Source organism: Aethalodelphis obliquidens, unplaced genomic scaffold (assembly GCF_003676395.1).
Source record: "Aethalodelphis obliquidens isolate GAN/ISIS:26980383/991018 unplaced genomic scaffold, ASM367639v1 scaffold40, whole genome shotgun sequence".
Classification (NCBI taxonomy): Eukaryota; Metazoa; Chordata; class Mammalia; order Artiodactyla; family Delphinidae; genus Aethalodelphis; species Aethalodelphis obliquidens.
This window is the reverse complement of record NW_020837984.1, coordinates 11,690,429-11,709,786: the sequence shown is the minus strand read 5'-3', so window position 1 is coordinate 11,709,786 and position 19,358 is coordinate 11,690,429. Positions and strand designations below refer to the sequence as shown.

General features: G+C 37.4%; 1 long non-coding RNA gene across 1 annotated transcript; it reads right to left on the bottom strand.

Annotated features, from left to right (window-relative positions):
• Window positions 1-510: 510 nt before the first annotated feature.
• LOC113633499 (uncharacterized) lies at window positions 511-18,951 on the bottom strand. The gene is made up of 5 exons (XR_003438216.1): window positions 18,786-18,951; window positions 12,323-12,375; window positions 6,567-6,819; window positions 6,406-6,467; window positions 511-597 (listed from the first exon to the last, which is right to left on the bottom strand). It is a non-coding gene; the product is annotated as an uncharacterized LOC113633499 (long non-coding RNA).
• Between the last annotated feature and the right edge of the window lie 407 nt (window positions 18,952-19,358).

Sequence of the window (19,358 nt, the reverse complement as noted above, 5' to 3'; positions counted from 1 at the left end):
GTGCAGGAGGTCTGTGAGAGCCAGGCCATGACACCAGAGGGCTGTTGAAAATGCCAGGACTAAGCTTCAGGAGAGGTGTGGGCAGAGAAAGTCAACCCAGACATGGAATACCCTGCTAAATAGACTCCGTTCCACCCAAGACCCACATCCTGAAGACGCAGAACCTGAGGCCCTGAGAGGCAGTTCAGAAGACAGAGCTCTAGAGCCAGACTCACGTTCAAATGCTAAGCTTAAATGTACGTTCTGGGAGACGTTTCTTCACTTTTCCAACCAGAGTTTTTCATTCATTAATGGAGACTATAATACTTCATGTGTCACACTGTTATAAGGATTTAAATTAATATGCATATAAAGCACCTGGCACATTGCTTTCCAAAAGTAAGTGTTCAGTAAATGGTGATCATTATTATTATCATTTCTATTTGTCGAAGGTGAGGCGAGAACATAGAAAACGGTCTGGGCAGCCAGCGCCGTTACCCTCTTGGCAGTTTTTCCCATAAAATTCTCTTACCTACATGGAATTGTCACGAATATCTCAACCCAAGAAAAGAAGGTCCTTTTGAGGAATATGAGTTCTCTATTTGCCAAAAGAATAACCTAGAGAAATGAGATTAAAAATTGTATATATGTGTATGATAAAATATAAAACCTGGATTGAAAACAAAGCAAGTGTCACATTTCCTAGATTCTTAAGCGACTGAGGCAAATTCATGGGGTGGCTCATGGCCCCTAAGGCAGAGTCAGGGCAGATGAATGGTAGAAAGTACACTTTCAGCCATGGTCACCTGGCTCAAGATTTTCCATTGCGACAGTATCTATGTCCACAAGGGGCACATCTCCCAAGAAGGGCGGTATTTCAGGAGTCACAGAAAATCTTGAGATCTGAAAACCCAACAGAAAAGACTTGAACTTGGAAATCAAGTAGAAGCTTTAAAGACCGAAGGCTATGTAAGCATTTATGTATCACTTTGTCATTCCCAGCTCCTTCAGCCGTGTTTTATTTTGGGATTCAATGTGGTGACTAACAACGTGGTTATTTAGGCAACGACCTTAGGTTTGAAAAATTCCAGAAGAAGAGAATTTCTGGGAAAAGGACTCTAATTCACATTACACACACACACACACACACACACCCCCACATATACAAAGTTCAAAACACAAGCCAATACACTTAAAAAGGAAAAAGGACATTGGAAATAAATGAAATTTATTGTTTAATTTGATTGCCTCTAAGATAATGTGTTCAGTAAGGATGTGAGTATAAGCAATGTGGAAAAAGTAAAAAATTGAAAAAAAAAAAAAAGAAGAAGAGGAAGCAGTGCCAACCTCATCCTTTAGAAATAAGGAGAGATGTTTCGAGATAAAAATCTTTTTCCCTCCCCACTAAAGATTCCTGGCCTTTTCACTTCTCTTTTCTGAACATTGCTGCAGAGCGTCAGATTCTGCTGGTTCGCTCTCCTTCCATGTTCCCGCCCCAACCCGTGCTTATCTGAATATATAAGCCTGCCCTTTGCTCAGATTTATGGGTCGAGCCAGAGCTGTGTGTATTTACAGTGTTCTGACCCGAAGACCCCAGGCCGAAGGAGAAGAGGAGGAAACTGAGCCCATTCCATAAACAGAGACAGATATGAGGGGGAGGTAGAAGGCCTTGCTAGCACTTAACATTTTTAACTATTTGGCCAAGCTTAAGAATTAGTGATTAGATTAGAGCAAAAGAAAAACGAGGGACGAGAGTGCAGACTTGGGGGGGAGTAAACTGTGTATTTTTGCTCTAGTCACTTGGAGGGTCTAGGTTGCCAGATGGGAGTGGGGTTAAATTTAATGTGAAAGGTCCGAAAGAAAGTTGGTAACTCGGATACAGAGGGAGCTCTGGGAAGGCAGACGGTGTACAAAGAGGAGGATATAAACAACATTTAATAAGTTGGAAAATTTCTCCAACCACAAGTTGAACGTCTTGTGTGTAGCAAGACTTCTTGCGTTTTTTAAACTGTAATGGGTTATAGAAGAAAAATCTCCTGTTCCGTGCTTAAATGAGAACACATTGCCATAGATTACCAAAACCTAATCAATTTTGAGTTGAAATATTTTTCTCAGGGTCTGGTGGCCACTTGAAAGCAATTCCACTTTCAAACAGGGCTGCTTGGTAAAGGGACCACCCCTATGCAGAGCTCTGGTACACGCACCAGTTCAAATGGGAAAGAAAGAGCAGCTGAATCTTAAGCAGTGCTTGGCACCCAGAAACCGAACCCCTCTTTCCCCAGGGCCACATCTTCACCCATGAGCAAAATGTGAAAGCACAACTTCTGTTTGGGCTATCCTCAAATAATCTACTTGCTGGAAAAACTTGAATTCACGTGGAAAAACTGACCTGCCGACTGACTAAATTAGAAATAACCCGGCATCATAAGTAAAGGCTACAATATTCACTGGAGATCTCAAAAGCAAAGCACCTGGGACAACAGAGTAAGTGAATCACCCACAAATCAATTTACATTGCAACAGAGCAAAGAGCTGTGATGTGTGAGATTTGACCCGTGATTGGAGAATTTGTGAAATGCCATGGAGTTGTTTCTTCTTGCTCATCTTAATATAAAGCAATCTGGTTCCCATGATGTTCCCTGTTAAAGCATCTGCTAGAATGATATTGTTTGATTGGAATTTTTTTTGTTTTCTAAGGTATGGTCTGGGTACTGAAGAGTATCATTATTATTCTAAATGGGTTTCTGTGGCTTGGACTGAATTATCACTAACAACTGCATGAGAACATGTGTGTGCTCAGCACTGTGTGTGGCACTTCATAAATGTTAACTTGTTTATTAGTATTATATTATTATTAAAGTCATCAGTAGGAAATCCAAAGTAAAATTGATTCTACAACTGAACTCTGAAAAATGTATAATGCAAAAATGCGCTGAAATGCATTTTCTTTTCCATTTATATTTATATTTGGCATTTTCTGTTCAAAATCAAACATAAAATTCAAAGCTGTGGAGCTAAAGAAGGCATCTGAATTATTCCGTCAGGGCAAACTGAGTACACAGCAGTGAAAACTTGGGCTAAAGGTGCTGAATGGGAAACAGGTACCCTAACCAGGTTGCATTTCTAAAGTCAAATGAAATGCATGATATTCCAGAAAACTAACTTTTTCTTGTTAGCATTTTTTAACTTTCCTCTAAAATAACAAAACTTCTGCTTTGTCAATAACGCATGCTCAAAACAGATACAAGTGCATGATGAGGATTTCAGAGGAACTTGGGGACTATTATATCGCAGCTAAAATGCCATCCTGTGTCATTTCTTTTGAGATCCATTTGCCGGTGAAATCATTTTGTTCTCTAATATGGTGTGGATCATAGCAACAGTTCAGATGTAACCATCTAGGAGCAGAGGCCTAGCTCAGTGTGCCAGAAAAAAAAAAAAAACCCGCACCACAAAGAGCATTGAGATGAATGGCTCTATTTTATGAGCCATAAAAGTTTTATTCATCTTGACACTGAAACAGGTTTAGGCAGTGAGTTGACACGCCTTAAATAAATAAGTGGAATTAATTCCCCAGCCCTTGAAACAATAGCAGTATGCACGTAGCAGGGAGAAATGCCCCATTGTTTCCTGTGGCTGCCTGATATCGATATTATTTGTGTTTTTCTGTGCTGCTGCCTCAGGGGCCTGGTTGATCCACTTCAGATTCATCCCCTGTTTTATTAGAGGTTGAAAAAGGTTCAAGACCTGTTTGCACCACAGCTCCCACCGACAGCTAAGGAACCAGTTTGGCGTCTGGTTTGTCTGTTGTTTTACTGCTGACCTTCCAATCAACTTTAACCCCTGACCTCCGGAGGCATCTATCATGACAAGAGGCTGTTTAACACAAATGGTGCCCATTTATAGGGGAAGAGACTCAGAAGATTTCCTTTTTATGAAGAATTTAGTTTTTCACCCCTCTTTTCTCAGTCACCACAGGTGAAATCCCTCTTAGCAGCTGGCTTATGAAATAATGGGGAGGCCTTAATGAGCAGAAAGCACCCTCAGCTGGAGATAAATATATGCAAATGAGATGCACAAACAAAAGAGCCTGGACAGAGAAATATCTGCAATTCCAGCAAAATGCTGCCTGCAGCTCCAAGATGAACAGCTTTGATAAAATGGTAACAAAAAGCACCTTTTTATTCTCCAGCGTGTTTTACATTGCAATAGGCCATTGTCATTGCAAGCCAGTGGAGCATGCAGGGGTTTTCTGCACTGTTTCAGAAAACTGTTTAAACATTTGTTTTAAGGCATTCATGAAATATAATCAATGGACTGCTTCTGTGTTGTCGTTGTGATTTTTTTTTCCTGAATATGTTTTAGATGTGACTGTAGTTCTTTTACCTGTTGGTCTTTTCATAGTTTCATACTGCTGTCTCGCTGAGCTATTTCACGTTTTGGTGACTGTTTCTTCCACGGGCCAGAATGATTTTTTTCTTTTTAATTTCAATGAAAAGAGACGTCAAGTTAATAACTAGTAAGAATTGGCTTTGAGGAAGGGTTTGAGCCATCACAGACCAGCACCCAAACAACTAGTTTTAATGATGGCAATCAAGTGTGTAGAGCTAATTCAAAGACAGGCATGTAACATGCTGATTTTAATAAGCGTTAAAAAGGCAATCTCTAACTTTTAAAAGTCTCTTTTTAATTTAATCGTCCTTGGTTAGTTTGCTGCCAAAACAAACAAAACCATTAAAATACGTTTTCAATATGTATCCGCAGTGTTATCTGATGGTGTTTTAAATGAGCGTTGTGTTGGGAAAATATTGATTTGATGAGCTTTAAAAATGGAAAAGCTAAAATCATTAAGCTATTTGGGGGGAAAAGAATTTTTTTTTTTCTCTAAAAAGGAATTAAGCCCCAACCCCAATCTCTTGCCAGAAGACAGGCTGGACCCAGGACAGAGAAATTGCTGCATTTGAGCATATGTATGATGTTTAGGTTAATAATCAAGGCAGTTAAGGTGAGAGATGAAACACTAGACGCTTCCCATGTGTCAAAATACCATCGCTCTAAAAGCTCAGCAATATTTGGTTCTTTCATTTATAATCCAATCCTAGCATTCTGAGTAAAGATGTACGAGGATCTTTACATTTGCTTTACCTAAATTATTTCATCTTGGTAGCCTGGATTGGAGCGGAGACATTTCTTCTGAGCACTGTGTAGCTTTCACATTTTATGTGCATTTCATCAGACAAATGTCAAATTTGCTAATAACAAGAAAATCTCCTCATTTTTAATCATGCCACTCCTGTTGCACGGGTAGGGGTGAGAGGGGGTGGGGAGGAGGGAGTGAATATAAAAGCATTGAGCAGTCTGACTAAAGAGCAGAAGGAGAAAACGCTTCTTTGGGTTTTAAAATGACACATGCTTGGTTATCTCCATGTCTGCATCAGTGCATCATCAAATTCAGAAATTCAGGAGTTAATAGAAACTTGGTTCTATTAGGGATGCTTTTGCCAGCCCAGGTTTGAAGCAGCATAATTATGCTCAACTGCTGTTGTTTGGAAAGGGCAAACAGCATCTTAGGCACAGAACAATGAAATTACAGCTGAGATTTAGGTTAGCAAAAGACGTCTTCTCTAGGCTTTTATGATTCATTATTTCCCATTAAATACAGTATTAGAAGTGTACACTAGATAGCTCATGGTTGCTGCTCTCGGAGCACATTATCTATATTACGCAGGTCTGGGGAGCAGAATTAGAAAACTTTGGGGGAATGAGCAATATGTGTTTGCTGATAGAAGTACCATATGGCTCATCTTCTTCAATTGCTTTCATTGCGACTCTGATGCCGGAGAAATTAAAGTTTTATTTGATGTGGCACAGCTTAATGAACTGTCTTCTGTTAGGAAAATTGAATATGTTTCCTGTTATTTGAGCACAGAGCCTCCATGGTTTGGCTGATGAGGGATGCATTATGTATTGTTTACTTAGCATTTGGAAAACAAAAGCAAGATATTGAAGGTAAAATTGATTACTGCTGGATTGCATTATATAATCAAGTTTTCTCCCTTTAAATTTCCCTTTACAATCCTTTGGTAATGTTTTAATATGAGATTGTTCCAGGTTTTGGTCTTTTCAAAGTACACAGAGCTTGGTTTTTTTTATCGAGATACCTTTATCTGTAAACAAGCCTCACGAAATGCTAAACCTAGTATTGCTATATTTATAAAGTTCGAAGAATGATATTTGGGAGAGATGAAAATAATTCGATTTGTGTGTCTCTAATGGCAAAACTTCCAAGTGAGCCCCCAATCGACTTTGAGAGAATCTAACATTTGCTAGCTGAAAGGGGAATGTCATTTTCTTTTGTTTGAAATAGACCACTTAAGAACATGCCTTACGAGAAGGAAGGAATTTTTGATATTAGGAAATACAAACCTCAAAATATCAAATTTTAGATTTTTGAGTTAGTTGTCAGTGAATGAAAATCTGGACTCAACCTGTGAATTAAAAAAAAAAAAGAAGTGTATATTCCATGAATTTAATTTTTTACTGAATAAATATGTTTAAAGAAAACATATAACCAAAAATATACTTACATGATGAGAAAACTGGGATGTCATCCATGTGAATGTTCTCTACTCCCTGAAGAATCTGCAAACAGATACACTGAGCATTTTGTTTAATTTCCCCCTTTTTGTTCTGGATCTGATCATGTTTTAGACATATAAAATGTGAATGATCTCTAAAAAGACTGTAAGATCATCTAATCGCTGTGTCTCTTTCATTTTTCAGTGAGAAATATTCCTCTCATGGGCTGATGACTCAGACACACAGATCTGCAACAAGCAACTAGGATAAAAAATAGTTAAAATGAATCAACATTTATCTGGAATATACAGTCTTGACCTAAAAAAAAGTCATCTGTCTTCCATGTCCTGTGATGTTTTGAGGATTCTGGCAAATATGTCAGTTAAACAAACTTCTCTCATAATCTAAATACTGTCTGTTCGAGAGAGGCTTCCAATGTTTATAGCCCATAAGTAAAGGGAAAAAAAAAAAAAAAAAAAACCCTGGTATTTAACCAAGAATAGTGCTCTTGAAAATGTCTCTGAACAAAGTGTTTAAGCAAAACTTTGGCTCTAGATATTTTCAATTCCTTATTCGTCTCCTGATTCTTTTTTTCAATGAGGTATTTTGGTACGCCATCATTTCACTCCTTTTCTTGAAATTAACGAATTCATTTCAAAAAATTAACGCCTGACTAGTGACCTGGTCATACAAACTTCCTTAAGAAACAGTTGAGAAGAAAACATCACATTTTTATGAACCCCATCTCCTGCCAGCGGCCTGGGAGGAGGAAGACCATTATGCATTGTTATCAGCGTGGTGTAATTTGACTGTTGACAAAGTATCCGTGGCAGTGAGAATGAGCGCAGTTAGAAGTGTGGCGGATTGTAATCAAGAAGATGCTTAGCTGTGCAACACTGCATCTTGAGCAGATTTGAATCAACATTGCCTTAAGGGGACACACACACACATACCAAAAGGAAAAAAAAATCCATTAATTTTTAGAGGGAAAATTAGAGTGGCACTTAATGAAGTAAAATTTGACATGCGTTAGTTAATTGCTCTGCAGCTCCCCTAATTAGAGATTTTCAAATTCTTTTATTGCTGTCACTATGATGACACATCGTCTTGCCGGACAAATAGTGAAATTGTACATTCATTTGATCAGGAAGTTTTACGGAGGAAGATTGGACTGTATCCTCGAGCCCACTTCCAAACTGTGGACAGCTGGAGAGCAAAGAGGGGTTCTCAGCTTTACCTTCAGCACAGATAAAAATAGGCTTATTAAAATAGTTTCAGTATGAGACTTAATGTAAAGGAAGCAGGTGCTGATGCGATTTCCTTAAACAGATGGAAATGTTCCTCTGGTACTCATGCCTCTGTTTCCGATGAAAGATTTCAGGTGGAAAAAAAAGCTAGCGAGATGCTACATTATACACACATTCTTATATTTCTACTTATGTTCTTCAGAAATCAGAGACAGGAGGATTTTGAAAGGCCGTGTCATGTTTTCCCCAGGTCTGAAGTCTAAGGCAAACAGTACTTTTGATCCCCTTCTTAATCTTAAAGTAATTATACTGCTGTTTGGCCCTCAGCATGGCACCAAATATGATACCATAATAATTTTGGTTTCCCTTTTTCAACCCCTCTTGTCTAGCCCTTGAACCTCTCTTAATTCATTAACATATTGAATTTTTTCAATTTTCCATTTTCTTGCAATAACAATATTAATGCCAGGGTGAAAGCTTGATTGGAGCTAAATTACTTGTTACCTGCTGGCGTTTATTTATATGGCATGGAATTATAAAGCTTTGCTATTGTCACGCCTTGGGCGAATTGTTTATGACACCAGTAATAGGAGTAATTGTTATTGTTGAAATTACCTGTCAGCTACCCATAGCAGTGGCCCTTGTCCCACTGACAAATAGTGACAAGGGAGAGGTATCCTCCATGCGTCCCCCTGATGGCTTCTCCTCTGATAATAAGAAGTGCAGGGCCTCTGATAATTTGCCTGTCACTGTTGAGTGCAGCTCAGAGAGAGTTGGCCAAATTGTTGTCATTCACTTTGACAAAGACAGCAAAATGCTCCCGTGCAGGGGGAGGATTATCAAAATAAATGAAATCGCTTACACCCCCTTTGTTTGTTTGGCTCAAGAATTGCCTGGCTTTGTATGATGTTCTGAAATTAGGGTCCATTTCTTCTGGGTATCGTGCTGTTCATACTAAGATGAGGATCCCAGGCAAGAGAGGCATTTTCTAAGACTCACTGTTTTGCAATTTACATAGGTTATGAAAAAATTATATTCAGGTATAAAGAGAGTCAATAAAATTGTAACAAGAAGTCTAAACATGTGGTTGAATACCTTACTTTAAAGCCTGTGTAAAATTCACACCTTTTTCTCTCCTGCCTTCCTTCTATCCCTCTTTTTTTCTTTTTTGACCCACGCCGGCATTCAAATTCAGTAGGTGTTCAAAAGCACACATTTCCCGGTTGTAATCAAGTTTTCTTTAAAAGTGTGGAAATCTGCATCTCTGACTCTTAAAGCCTTAAAAGATTACCCAGTCAAATTTAGGATTATTATTTCAAATGGCTGTTTCCTTTCCATAAATTATCTTTTATTTATATAATATCTTCACGTGTAAAGAGAGAAATGAAACGTAGTTCCAGGTACGCAGCATCAATTTTCACAGGCTAACGGAGGAAGCAAAATGACTCTGTTATTGCCAGAGTTCAAATATAAATATTTGCATTTTAAAACCCCTTGGTTGCAGCCTGTGAACCTGTCACAGAAGAGAGAAGGGGACAGGAGAGTGAGGGATGGTGTCCGGGGGTCTCCCCATCTGAAAGAAATGGGCTTTAAAGTAATCAAACCTCTGCTCTTGTAAAAGCCAAAATCATTCTCACCATTTCACCAAAGGCATCATTTCACGCTAGGAAGATTCTTAGTTTTAAGGGGCCTGTGAGGTTACTGCTCGTACGTCTTCTTGACAAATCCTTGCCATTATGAGAAGTTGCAAAGAAAAGAAAAAAGAACTAGGATAAATGTAAAAATATTGGCTCCTTATAGGGTAGTAATCAGCTACTCTACCAGACACGTAATGACCAAGCCCAGTGTTAAGTGCCAGCAACATGGCCCTGGGCCCTTCCCTCCTAACACTGGCCATTATCTGATTAAAGAACCTCCAAAGAAGTCACTATTGCATAATTTTATGGGTTTTAACAGTGCAGGTTGGCTGGCAGGAAAACTACCTAGGAGGGTTGATAAAGCAATAGTGAAATGATTTTATTTACTCCACTTATACCTTGCTCTCTGAAAGTGTCTCTGAGTATCTCACACGCTGGTGGCGGCAGAAGACACCTAAAATTGGTTCAAATAGGAATTGTGTGAGAGGTAGGGGAGGCACGGGGGTGGGGGGACAAGAAAAGTAAAATTATCTATCTCTTAAAGCTTTTCATGAGCTGCACAATTTGAAGTAATTAACAATATCGTTACAGGCATCTAGACCTTGTCTTTGGTGTTGGGTATTTCAAGCAGGTAAGTTTCTAGCAGTGTTAAAATCATACATGCGATAATATGATGATGGGAATAAAGTGTTTCTAATTCTTAAAAATAGTGTAGTTTCTAAAGGCAACCACTCACTGGTTAACGAGTGCTGAATGCCCCTGATTAACAAGTGGAAGGCAGCGACATAATTAAGAGGTTATCTGTAGTCATAAAAATGCTCAAACCTGTCTTAGAATGTGATCCCTTTAACAGATAATTTTTAAGAATGTAGCATGTCCTCGCTTTCTCTGTCGAGACACACGTTAGTGATCCCAGGAGGGAAAATAAACATACGTTTTTAAATGAAGATATTTTAAATGTACCCCATATTTCAGTGTGTGGCTGTAACTTGGTCTTTTTTATGTTCTTCCTATAAAACCTAAATTAAGCCTCTTAGGAGTGGTTTTGCTGTAGGTTTCATCTAAAAACACAATACATTTTAAATGATTCCAGTACTTGAGCGCACTTTAACATGTAATCACTAATGTGCATTCTCTCCCCTCCTCTTCCAAGTGTCAGCTCTTCTAAAGGGATGAGACTTCTTTAAAATTTAGCTTCATTTGAAATAGAAACTTTTAACAAATAGTAATTGCTCCTGTAGCTCTACTGATGAAATGACTAGCAGCAAATCTTTTCTCCTCTCTCTCCCTCTCTCTCCTGTAACATTTTGAAACACCCATCAGTGTCAAATGAAACTGCACACATCTCCTTTGCTGCTCTAAATAAGGCTCAGCAATGTTAAGAAAAATGTCAGAAAAAGCTCAGTGGATTAAAGTAACATTCTGCACCATGTCACCGAGAATGGCAGGGCAGACTGGTCTGCATAATTCTGAAAGATATTTTGTGTAAAATGCTTCCTCTATAAACGAAATGAAATTTTATTTGGAAAGATTTAAGATTGTATTTGATCACCTACAACATTCAGTTCTTTTTCTAAATCTCATTATTCCTTAATATGCCTTTGGTGTGTATTTTTAAAATTAGAACAATAATACACTCTTTGTAGAATGTTTCTCCACCCATGTGCAGCGTTAAAATACATTGTGAACTCGTCAATGCATTTTTCTTTTCTTTCTAAAATTCCTAGGATGTTCATTCAGTGAAAGCAGTAAAAACTCTGGCTCTTACACATGTAAATTCATTGAACTAATCAGTCCTTTTTCCCCCCCTAAATAAAATTTGTATATGACTTTGGGGATTTTCAGCACAGTTCATTTAGTGATACCAAAAAAACATAAAGCATTTACATTTCATTCATGTATTGAAAATAAATGAATGGTTTGAGGATTTTAGTTTGTTTTATTCTATTTTTCTAAAGAATACTCAATTATTGAAAAAAACGAGTACAATGGTAGTAAAACATCCCACAGTATCATAAGTATGTAATTAAAGCTTAGCAGTTAGAAAAGAAAACATCTTACAAATTCAATACTAGATACCAATAGACATGACAAGATTAGTTTCACAAAAACAAGGTAAATCTCCACCGATTTTAAACAAACTTTTTCAAAACAAGTTAAAAATGAATTTAGACAAATTTGTCTCTTAACCTTTAAAGATTTCCTGCCTGTTTTTGTATGTCCTTTATTACATTAATTTTTTATTTAAATTACACCATTAACTGGATATGAATTTATCAAGAATACATGTATTGATTTTTAAAACAGTACCATTAATTATTATAATAGCTAGATGTAGCTGATATTACAAAGCCATTTAAAGGTTTTTAATATAACTCGGACATACATAGATAGATAGGCATTATGGACACGACTACAATTCAAACTGGCTACCAGAAGTTAATGAAATCCTTGATTTATATTCTAGTCTAGAGATTGATTATATTGTTGCTTTGTAAAACTATTTATATTATGCCATTTTTCAAAGGATGTCTCAATAAAAAAGCTAAATAAAATATTCAGTCAATTTCCAAAGCAGATTTTGTTTTCTATATTTTAAATGCTAGTGAAAATAATTGATTGTGTGTGTTCCAAGCTTTGTCATTTCCATTCCAGAGGTGGCTTTCCTGATGGGAGACTCGTTTGCAATGCACACTTTCACACACTCTTGGATCCTTGCAGAAACAAACCCCTTCTCTTTATTTCATTAGCCGCCCCCCCCAAACAACAAACCCATGTATATTTCACAAAACCCATGCATCAGGACACATAAGTCTTTTTGGCATCTTTTATGTTATGCATTTTTTTTTTTTCTTAAGGTTGTGGAAAACTGGGACTTACCCCAAAGCCGCAAAACAGGCAATCACGAAGGAGTATTTGGGTAAGAATGCAATCTGAAGAGAGAAAAAAAAAAAAAATGAGGAAGAATATAAGCAAATAACAGTTACACTTTCAAATTGCTTTTCGAATGTTAATTAGCCAACGAATAGGTTGAAAGTTAAATTCTTTTCACATTGTACTTGGTTTGGGTCTCCTAGTCTCTTTATTTATATCACTTTTCCTTGCCTGGCAACATATGTTACCGATTTATTATAGTATTTTTACTGTTAGCAGACAAATCTAAAAGCTAGCTGAGAAGGCTAGCTTCATCTGATGACTTTAACAACAACTGCAGGGCATCCTTGAGGGTGAGCCAATAGGCTCTTTTGAAGCTATAATACTATTAACCATTTTGATGCTGAAATATTTCTTACAGCTAAAGTTGGTTCTGTCTTTGTAGGCACTCTGGGTTTTACAGACACAAAAGGTAAATGTAAATGATTTGTTTTGCAAATATTTCAATAGCCTTCTAGGCACTTTCCTCCATGTGTCTTAAGTGCCCTAAAAGCCGTATGAATGCTGTGGCTTCTTTATTTCCCCCTTTCTTTTACAGGACACTGAAATCTGGGCACAAAGTGATAAGTAAACAGCTATCAAGCATCAAGTTAAATTGTCACTTCACCCTCCCCCATGCCATTAATTTTCTGCTATGCTATTAAAAGAAACAAACATTCTTTGGAGTTTCAATGATCGCATCTTTCTGACATATGTACAGCCCAGAAAAGTAAACTTCAAATGAGATTCTTTTTTGGCTAAAAACCTGCAATTCCTTTCCAAATTAGAGATGTCATATATTATGGTTATTTTAATGGATATGTAATAGTAGCCAAAAATTTATGCCTTTTAATATGCATACAAGAAAATGTCTGTTTCAGAGCTGTATTTGTTGACTAAAAGTATTCACTTTAAAGTTGCCAAATAATAAACTTCCGTTTTTGATCATCTGTAATTTACTTCACTCCAAATTGTCTAGTCATTTTAACTTAAAATTTTTATAAACGATCTCCTTTTCCACTCAAATATCTCATGCGGAGTTCACTTACAATTTCAGGTAATTACATTTTATAGAAATTCTCTTGCACATGCATGACTTGAAAATTTTGAAATTAAATCTTAAATATTGGAAGCCAGCATTTCTTATCTGCAAGATCTGGCTCAGTAACTAAAATTTCACATCATCTTGATATTAGAATTCAACCAATAAAACTGAGATATGCATGGCAGTAGTTAGGGGTCTGGCTGTGAAAAAGTGAACTTTGCAGTCCTGGAATGCTCTCTGTACCCCTGGGATCCAGAAAGCGCTAAGACATACTGTCTGTATAAACATATCTAGTATAAGAGATTCTGCCTGCAAATCGTAGCAATGACTCTGCTCTCCAACATATTTAAGAATACACAATCATACCTGGTTTTAAGACAAAACTGCAAAATTGCCTTCAGAACAAGTGGTGAAATAACCACCATCTATCTAACCATTCACCTGATTCTAATATTTTTGTTGAATAAAAATATTTTTATTTATTTCATCCCTTGTACTTCGATATACTTTCCAAATTTTATTTTAGTATTAACTATAATGACCCCATCAAAATGAGAAGAAAAATTTATATTTTTACATATATAGTTATACAGTTTCATCCTAGTCTAATTTAGGATAATGTCTACGTGGGCTTATTATTTATATCTATTATCAGATATTTACTGTATTTATTTCTTTGTCCCCAAGAGGCATCTTATGGTGACGGTGGGTAATTTTAGGTCAGAAGCAATTATGATCAAAAGGATTTCAGCTTCAGAGAATGAGGCTAACTTTCCAAAGGCATAAACGCACAGCAACTCCAAAAAATGACCATATATGTCATTGGAGTTATGAATACCCAGGCAACTCACTTGCTAGTCCTGTCATTCCATGAATAAACCATCCCATAAATGTGCCTATTAGGACACATTTGTTTTTAAATATTAATTTTCTTAGAAGAATGAAGGGAGACAATGCTGTTGGTGGCCCTAGAGTTTTCTTCTTCTAAAAAAATTATATTCTTGAACCAAAACTGAATCTCCAGCAGAGTTTTATCCCCGTATTTGGAAGCATACCAGCTGTGTACATGGGGCTCCAGGCCCCATGTTGTTTGTTGCTGAACTTGACGCTCTTCTAGACCAGGCCCTCTACTCTGTGACACAGTGCCTTGACAGATGGGATGGGATGGACTGTCCCTTAGTCTGTCCCCATCCACCCATACCTACCACATTCTTTCACTCTCGTCCACCCCAAAGCAGGTGCCTTTGAAAGGCCTGAATGTAAGCTACAGTTTCCTCTGGTCTCCCAGCTCAGGTTCTGTCATTACCTTTCTCTAATATATCTAAGCAGCCCCTTCCAGCGACTGGTCCGAGCCTAAGCTGGGATCTCCCCTTTCCTGTTGTTCCCTCACCTCTACCCCGACCTCCAAGGGCCACCCCCCTGCTTTCTGTTTTGTCCATCACCTCAGTTTCTTTTCCCCTGTTTCTGACCTGCACTTTTTCTGGATCAGACGCAGGCAGGTTGAGAGGTAATGAGAACCAGATGGACAGAGTGCAGAAATTGCCCAAATGGGTATGAGAATGTGGGAGCTGTCAGGCATGGAGTGAAGCTGGAATTTTTCAGCAATAAAATGGGATTTATCGCCACTCTACCACAGTCATTGCTGACAACCGTTTACCTTGACAGAAACCCCATTCCAATAGGCCACGCCGATGCAGATTCTTTTTTCCAAAGAGTGATGATTGGTATTTGTTCTAAGGCTCAAATGGCCTGCACTAAAGGTGAAGCATTAGGCCAAAGTCCTGTATTCCCCACTGAGGCAAATGAACCTGCTAAAATAAGTTCCTTCCACAATGGCTGTGTAATTGAAACCAGAAAGTGAGAGAATTTGATAAATTGCTTGACCCTGAAGGAATGTTAAGGTCATAAATTTTCATTGCATTTTTTCCTCTCTCTTTTTTTTATTTTTATATATTGATTATATTTAGTATTTGCTTCGAAATTCAACAAGCTTACAGATCATCGGTTGTGGCCCCAGGGGAGAGCACAGTAAATCATCAATTAAGAGGGTAGGGGATAGTCTCCCCTCATCTTCCGAAGAGGAATGGCAGCTCCTCAGTATTCCAAGGACAGTCATGGAGGTGTCTTCCATCTCAGAATTATTCCAACTTAGCACGCAATTTGTCCTGGCACGGACAAAGTAAAATCCACAGGAAAGATTTTTCTCAGAAGGGTGCTGCTACACTTCTATCATTTAAGAATGATGAACTGTTAAGATGCTGGCAATACATTTGCAGCCATCACACCCACATACCTTTTTCCCTCCTGTAACCTAAAAATAAGAACAATTGGATTTTAGCGAAAAACCATGATCCTCTTTTTTAGAGGATCACGTGGGAGTGTGCCTGTGTGCGTGTGCGTGGAAGCATCATGCTTCTGAGCGCTGGTTTTGGCAAAGTCCACCTGAGATTTTTCAAACTTACTTTTGTTAAAATCTGGATGATCTTAATGTGGAAATAAAACATAGGTCATAAAAACAGTCCAAGCCACATGTTACAGAATATAAAATGGACTGAAATACTGAAGTCATCGCATAGCAGCAAATTTCTACACATCTTGCTTGAAGGTTTTACTTGTTTTTCTAAAAAGTGAATGAATGAAGCTTGCCAGCATTTTAATTTAGCTGTATTTTCTACCGATTGTTTATAGTGATACGATATGAAGATATATACTCTCTCAACCTGAAGCACATTAAATAATTTATTGATAGCCAAAACTTCTCGTCCTTGAAATTTTTAAAGAACAATCTATCTCCTGGGTATTTATGTGCTTGGCTTTTTCTCCCTGTTAAATAAGTAAAATCAGAAGTATTTGATCACTAATGTATACATTTTATGTTCAGAATTTTCAGGATTCAGGAGATCCCAAATGGGATACAGGGCAGAATTTTTGACTGACGATTGGGACAATTTCCCTAATTTAGGAAAGATTGGTTCATGCTGATTTATTTTCAATTATTAATTATCAGTTTATTGGTTGAAACCAATACTAGCTCTAGGATGTATAACAATTAAATAACCACATGCATTTTTTTTCAAAACCATCTAAACTGTATAAGTAAAAGATAATTTATGCTTCATTCTATAAAGTATTATCAGTAGGGGTGAGGCTAAATAATATCTAGTCCCATATCCTACTTTCTTTTGTTCAAATGTAATATCACCAACGTATATTGAGTACATATTTCTATGTCAAAAAAAATTTTTTTTTGTCAAGTAAGGAAAGAAAGAAATTCCAAATCCTTCTTATTCAAAAAGACAAAGGTCAGAGAATTTGTGAGTGATATAAAATAGTAAGTAGTACAAGGGCTGTTGAAAAATCTTGGAAACTGCCACCAAAGTACAGGGGAAGGGGAGAATTTTCATGTTATTGCTTAGATGTGTATAAATATTCTAATAAGAATTCAGCAACAATATGTTTTCATCTTATAGCAGGGGGACCATGATGTACATATGATCTACTTTTAATCTTGTGGCTTTGTCAGTGTTAAAAATGGAACTTGGGAGGGAGACGCAAGAAAGAGGAGATACGGGGATATATGTATATGTATAGCTGATTCACTTTTTTATAAAGTAGAAACTAACACACCATTGTAAAGCAATTATACTCCTATAAAGATGTTAAAAAGAAAAAAAAGGAACTTCTTCCGCACTTAAAAATTTTGTCACAAGGCTGTTTCAAATAAATAAATATATGTACACATATACATATATATAAGCATAAATAAAATATGAACAGAAAATGGCTTCAATCACTAATATTTTTGCAAACTAATGTTCAGCTGATGCAACTCAATTTTATTTTGCATCACATTAGTGTCATAATGGTAATGACTAGCCTTTATTCACTAACAGTTTGAGTCAGCACTTTGAGACATTTTCAAATTAGGTCATACTGCACATTTGTGTCTGATACAAAGGTTGATTAAGAGAGCTGCACAGTTTTAAAGTGATGCGGTGTGAGTTGAATTAAGTTCTCTCTGATACTTACGGGAAATGTGAGCCACCATAACTAAGCAGAAATAATGTATGGGCTATAGGGGGGAGAATATATTTCCACAGAGAGCTTGAAGTCATACTCATTTACAATTTCACAAAGTCCTCTGTCTGTTATGGAAGAATTCTATCATGGGGCCTAGAAAAAAGCAATGAATTACAATAAGGACACTGGAGGCCTGGTCCCCAGACCTGTTTCAGTGAAAGTCAGTTTTTGCCTTTATGTCCCTTTTGATCGTCTCAATAAAGACCTTTTTTTTCTTCTAGACACTGTCTACTGCTTTTCTGAAGTCAGAATGATCCGGTGTCACAACCAAACCATTTACCCATAATACAACGATTCGGAGCCCAGGCTAAATTGCTCTATGCAAGCTAGACCTGGGGAAAATAAAAAAGTCTACTTAAAGTGATATTGGCATGGCAAATCCATAATCTCATCAAAAATCTGAAGAAATAGGATTTTCTTTAGTTGCCCAGCACTTCAAATAAATTGTAAAAATGGCCCTACAGGGCAAAGTAACTTTTAATTGGGTTTAAGGAGAACAAAAATAAAAGCTGAAACTCTTTGATTGTTGGTTTGTCCAAAAGGGCAAAAATAGCCGTTATTATTAACACTGTACTCACTTCATGTTGCCCTCTCCATAGCATAAAAAAGCCACAGAAGATTTTCTGAATATATATATATATTTTTATTGTGCCAGTGGCCTTAAAGAAACCTGGAGAGAAACCCAAACAGTGGATGGCATTAAACTGAAAGAAAGGCTCATTGGCTTGGCTAGCTTTGGTCCCAGGATGCAAAAGAAGTTACTATAATTCTCTTGCACATACACTTCGCTTGCTTTGCAATAGCATCCTGAAACATAATGCAATCAAATCACATTTTATTTCCATAAGTCTGGGACAGCGTGCACTGCCTTGCCCCCTCCAGACCTGTTACCTCCAGTTTATTCTCAGTTTCTTTCCATCTGAGTTTTCATAGAAATTTGGACTGAACTTGTTTTCTTGGGCAAGACACCTAAGTAAAGTAAGAGGAAGGGTTCCACCCAAGAGAAGGTGTACATGTTGATTGTTTTAAAAATAAATGCGTTTAATTAGGAACATGAAGTTGTAATGGCCACAATCATTCTCAATGTTTATAAATGTGTTCATATTCCAGTTTCCTGAAGATTTTTGCAATGAAAGAAAAACAGCTATCAAATCTTAGAAGGACTATAAACAAGAACTGGAAGGAAAGAAGAAAGGAAGGGAGGGAGGGAGGGAGGGAGGGAGGGAGGAGGGAAGAAAGAGGAAGAGAGATTGGCTTCAGCCCCTTCCCTCAATCCCAGCAAAGGTCTGTTCATTAGCCACCTACCCCTCTTCACTGACTTCTGTCCTTCAGCTGTGAAAGATCACAGTCCATGAAAGTGATACATAAATTTGCTTCCTTCACCTTTGCTGATTTCTTGTTGCTTCTCATAACCAATATTTTTAATATTATAACTTGAATTTGAATAACCCCTTGTTCTTGCTAAACTCCAGAGGTTGCTCTGCCCAGCCCTGATGATTTATTACAAAAACAAGGCTCGTGAGTATCTTCAAGTGGAATTTCCTGTGACTCCGATTAAAACACAGATATTCCTGGATTCAGAGCCTGCCAATTAATACCCAAAGCGGTGGTGGCACTATGTCTCAAGCACGTACATTTTCATTTTCAACACACCCCTGGTGTGTGCAATCACTTAATTTACATTTTCAAAAGGTCACTTGTGGTGCTAGCTGGAATGAACTGTATATTTTACTTATTTTGCAGTAGGCTCATTTGCCCGCCCAGGGAGACACACTTTTCCCAGCCACTAGGATGACATAAATCTGAACCAGCCATCATAGAACAACGAATAGGTAAAAGTAGTTTTGCTATTTTGTTAAGCAGCTACGAGAATACTTG